Source organism: Suncus etruscus, chromosome 11, assembly GCF_024139225.1.
Source record: "Suncus etruscus isolate mSunEtr1 chromosome 11, mSunEtr1.pri.cur, whole genome shotgun sequence".
NCBI classification, from domain to species: domain Eukaryota; kingdom Metazoa; phylum Chordata; class Mammalia; order Eulipotyphla; family Soricidae; genus Suncus; species Suncus etruscus.
This window is the reverse complement of record NC_064858.1, coordinates 71,599,090-71,604,678: the sequence shown is the minus strand read 5'-3', so window position 1 is coordinate 71,604,678 and position 5,589 is coordinate 71,599,090. Positions and strand designations below refer to the sequence as shown.

The 5,589-nt window shown below is 33.0% G+C and overlaps 1 non-coding gene across 1 annotated transcript; it reads right to left on the bottom strand.

Moving 5' to 3' along the window:
- Positions 1-267: 267 nt before the first annotated feature.
- Positions 268-378, bottom strand: LOC126023588 (U6 spliceosomal RNA). The gene has a single exon (XR_007500702.1). It is a non-coding gene; the product is annotated as a U6 spliceosomal RNA (small nuclear RNA).
- Positions 379-5,589: the final 5,211 nt, after the last annotated feature.

Below are 5,589 nucleotides of genomic sequence, written 5' to 3'. Positions count from 1 at the left end.
TCTACTATTTCCACATTTCAAATATGTATTTGGAACATTTATCCAAAGTTCATCTGGATAACATTTTTTAAACTTTAAAAAATGTGATAAAATGCTTATTTTTAGGTGTATACATCTTCATGAATTTTTATAGATAAATATATGAGTGACATTGCAGAAGACAAAGAAAATTTATCCATTCTCTTTATATATTTATACATTCCCATACAGGCCAATATTGCACTCTCAACCAATATGCCAACATTAACTATGATTCCTTTTTTTTTTTAAAATATGGAACGCTTCACAAATTTGCGTGTCATCCTTGCTTGTGCAGGGGCCGTGCTAATCTTCTCTTTATTGTTCCAATTTTAGTATATGTGCTGCTGAAGCGAGCACTATGATTCCTATTTTTATGTCTTTAAATACATTTTTATTTTTTACTTATAAATGTAACTATTTGTTAGTCATTGTTTCTAGCCATTTTGTTCAATAATTTTAATCAAATAAATTCTTTAATTGAATTACCATGAGATAACAGTTACAAAATGGTTCATGATTGAGTTTTTGTCATACTATGTCCAACAACCCATCACAGTCATATTTCATGCCATTAATATCTTCATTTCCCTTCCATTGTCCCCACTGCCCTCTCTCCTGCCTGATTCTATGACATTTTTCTTGTTCAATATTTTTAATCTATCAGTGACTAAAGAAAAATATCATTATGTTCTTATTTGTTTGCTTTTATTTGTGCAGGTATTTGACATACAATTGACCAAAATCAAGACTTAGTCCTGGTTATTCTCAGATATATCTGCTGGCAGTGCTCAAGGATCCAGTTGCGCTATGAGGGATTAAAATGGGGTATTTTCATGTACAAGGCAATTGCATTAACCTCTGTACTATCTATCTGGTTCTGAATAAAGAAACTTTTATAGATCTTGCTATTTTGTTGTATGAATATGGGAACAATTTATCCATCCTGCTGTTGGTGGTTTTAAAAATTGAATAGAATTGTTATCTGATAAACTATGCATGTATTTCAGTGAGGAAAAAATGCCTAGGAATGGATTTACTAGATAATAAAAAACGTTTCAGATTAGCTATAGTAGTACCACCAAATTCTCAATTTATACTGCAATTATCAGAGTATCACAATTCATATTCTTTCACAATTGTGTTATTGGCCATTGTAAGTATTTTTATATGAAAATCATTTTATTACTGTAATACTATCTCAATGAGTTCTAACTTACACTTTATGAAGCTGAATATTATTTCAAGTTTTTGCTATTCTTTTTTTGAATACCTGTCATGAGTTCTGGTATTTGAATGTGGAGCAATAAAATTATATGTTCATTTAATACACATACATGTGGGTATTAAGTATATTTATTTTAGATGAAGCTGTCTTCTATAGAGGTTATTCTATGTTAGTCAAACCAAAAGAATAAAGATTAAGAATTACATGAGAACTCTGTCAGGAACAAAGTTGAAAATTGATGTACAGTATTTTTGTATATGTTTTCTTGTTTTGTTTTTATTTTTGTTTTGGCCACTCTCAGTGACAGTTGGGGGTTACTCCTGGCTATGTGCTCAGAAATTGCTCCTGGCTTGGAGGATCAGATATGATGCCGAGGAACCCAGGTCTGTCCTGGGTCAGCTGCATGCAAGGGAAGTGCCCTACCGCTGTGCTATCGCTCCAGCCCCCTTTTATATATATTCTCTTGTTTAAAATTTAATTGGACTACTAGGATTTTTTAACTAAAGGAAAATATAATCTTATCAATTAGCAAGCATATAAAGACTTTAGGGATAAATATCTAGTCAGAATTAGATATAAAATATTTTGTAAAACTTTTTAGCAAGCAAAGAATCTCAGTGTTGTAAATTAATTAATCTTTGGTATATTGAATTTGGTATATTTAATTTTTGGTACTACATATTTAGAAGGTCTCTCAGCATCCAATATTAGATATTTAGATGCTCTGTAAGCCTCCATAATTATGTCTGGGCTTATCACTCCTTTTTTATTCTAATTATGTATACATAGATGTATTTAATGAATATAGTTAGTCTCTTTTTTATATTGCACTTTATCATATATAAGTTCTTGTGATATATAAATTTCTCAGTTCTTTACAGAATATGAGAGTAGGAGAGACCACAGAGGTCATCTGGTCCAATCCTTATCCATTGCATAAATCCTTTCCAGCTGGTTAAACTCATTTTTAATTCCAAAGCAGTTCTCTAAGCTTCTAGTCATTTCATCAGCAAACTTAATTAACAGGGACTCTATTCAATCTATTGACTCGTGAGGCCAGCTTAACAAAATTAATAAATATATAATTTGGCTGACTGCACAGTGAGGTGAAAAATGTGGGTGTAATATGCATGACTTCAATGCCTGTAATTCTTCTCATAACATTGCCAAGCAATATTAGATAATCCTAAATTCACTTTGCTGAGAAAGAAAAAAAATCAGTCTAGTCACTATCTCATGCTATTTGGAGATAAATTATAAAATACTGGACCCCAAAGTTAATATATATTAGATGGGAGAATTATTGATTTAGAGGAACCCTAGGAAACAAAGAACATACTGAATTGAGTAACTTTATGACATTTTTTCTTGAAAAACTAACATTTTTGAATAACTAATTTTGACAATTGTTGATTTCTGGCCAATTATCATAGGTGATATGTCTGACATAAAGTGCTATTTCCCCACCTTTTTCTCTCCTCCCATTGCTTGCTAATCTTAGTTTTATAATACAAGCTGAAGGGTTTGCCACCATTTGATATTATCTATATACTACAGATGAGTGGGTTTTTTTTCTGTATCTATCCACTTCTATGACTTATTTTGAGAATTTTTATTTATTTATTTATTGATTTATTTAATTTATTTATTTGAGCCTACTAGAAGTGCTCATTAGACTGTACTCTTGGTTCTGTGCTCAGGGCTTACTCTTGTTGGTGCCCAGGTAACTATATGCAGTTCTGTGGAATCAATTAAGGGGCTGTCAAGCAAACACCTAAGTAAGTCCTTATCTACTCTCTCAGTGCCAGAGACTTTTCTTTACATGTGATCTTCTTCACATTTTGAAAAATCAAATGCCTTAGTGAATTAAAATATAATGATAAGCTTTATAATATAATAATGTATGCTTTATATACTTTAATTAACCTATCACAGAAATTTTAAAATATATTTTATTAATTTAGGAATGCCTACAAAATAAAACATTAAGTTTCCTGCTTATCTATCTGCTATTGCATATTAGCTATTCAAAATTATGTTAGTGTTTTCTATCTCTTTTTATTCTAATGAACCCTTTCTTATATTCATTTGCTGCAGACTCCAGCATTTATTATTTATTTATTTATTTATTGAGATATTTTTGTTGTTTTTTGGGCACACCCGCTGACACCCAGGTGTCAGAAATGCACTCAGAAATTGGTTTTGGCTTGTGGGACACTGGGGGATAAAACCACAGTCTGTCCTAGGTTAGCACGTGCAAGACAAACGCCCTACCGCTTGTGCCACCACTCCAGTCCTCCAGATTCTAACATTTAAAGACAACTTTGGCCAGTCATATGGACAACTTGAATATTATCCCTTTCTTTTGTTTTTGTTTTTGTTTTTGGGCCACACCCGGCAGTGCTCAGGGGTTACTCCTGGCTGTCTGCTCAGAAGTAGCTCCTGGCAGGCACGGGGGACCATATGGGACACTGGGATTCGAACCAACCACCTATGGTCCTGGATCGGCTGCTTGCAAGGCAAACGCCACTCTGCTATCTCTCCGGGCCCATCCCTTTCTAATTATTGAGCCAAATTAAAAATTTAAATCATTCAGGGGTGACTCTACCACCACCACTAGCTGGATGTGACTAGTTAATTTACAAATCGCTCAACTCTAATTCTCATGTATGTGTGAACACACATATATGTGGTGCCAGACATAGTTCGTAGGGCCTCAGATAAGGCATATGATCTATTTACATTTTTATATATCTTAGAGTAATTCTTACAGATAGTAAAGGTATAGGTTATTAAATTGAACTATTTTAAAAGTTGTCCTACTAACAAAGATATTCTTATATTAATTTTACATATTACTTTATATCATTTATATATTAATTTTATATATTATATACATAAGGCTTGGGCAAGGGTAGGTAAGAAGTAGAGTATAGAAATAAAGTTTCTCTTAATTTATACTTCCCAGTTACTATCCTTGGTTTTTAACTTTATTTTATATGTCTTATTTTAGCTATAATTTGTAGGAAACTCCCTTTAAAGTACTGTGTTATCTACCAGTGGCAGGGGCAGATGGATCCCAACTAAAACATACTCCCACCTCCTTCATCTCTGTCTAAGGAGTCATCAATCTGATGAACAGTCTGCTAAATATCAAGGATCAGAAAGGAAGGTACTTTTTAATGTAATGTTTTGGCAGCCAATTCTTTCTCTGGCAGCCTGGCTTCATCCAGACCTGTATTAAAAAAAATCTGGAATCACACTTCTCAACTAGATCACTTTGTTGATAACATGGATATATAATAATGAATTTCTGCATCTCTAGGATGACCACAGAACATTTCAGTTCAGTGTCAATTTCCCCAAATATTTGAAGAAGATGGTTTTTATGTTTTTATGCATTTACTCTTTTTATTTGTTTATTTATTTTTTAAATAATATCTATTAAAGCACCATGATTACCAACATGTTTGTAGTTGGGTCTCAGTTATAAAAAAGATTACCCCCTTTTACCAGTGCAACATTCCCACCATTAATGCCCCCCATCTCCCTCAACCTAACCCCCCTGCCTGTATTCGAGACAGATATTCTATTCTTCTCACTCACTACCATTATCATGTAAGTTGTTACTGTAGTTTTTCTCTAACTTCACTCAACATTTCTTATGGTAAGCTTCATATTATGAACCAGTCCTTCCAGCCCTCATCTCTATTATCTCTGGGTATTATTACAATACTTTCTTTTATTTTTCTTAAATCCCATAAATGAGTGTTTTTTGCAATGTGTGCCAGTCTCTGTGGCTTGAGATGGTATGTCATTGTTGTTTTGATTTGCATCTCCTAATGATTAGTGATGTGGAGCATTTTTCATGTGACTTTGGTCATTTATATTTTATTTTTGAGTAATTGTTCATTTCTTCTCCCCACTTTCTGATGTGATTAAATGATTTTTTTCTTGTTATGTTCTGTAAGTACCTTGTATATCTTAGATATTAGCCCGTTATCTGATGATGTTGGGTGAATAGTTTCTCCCATTCTGTGGGTGGCCTTTGTATTCTAGACACTATTTCCTTTGAGATGCAGAAGCTTCTCAGGTTAACATAGTTCCATTTGTTTATCTATGCTTCCACTTGATTGGACAGTGGTGTTTCCTCCTTGAAGATGCCTTTCGTTTAAATGTCATGGAGTGTTTTACCTTTGTGTTCTTTCATATACCTATGGTTCTGGTTCTGATATCAAGGTCTCTAATCCATTTGTATTTGACCATTGTGATTTTATGTGAATATACTTTTTATCTGTATTTTATAGCATGCTTACATAAAATGTTAGAATCTCACTTTGCTG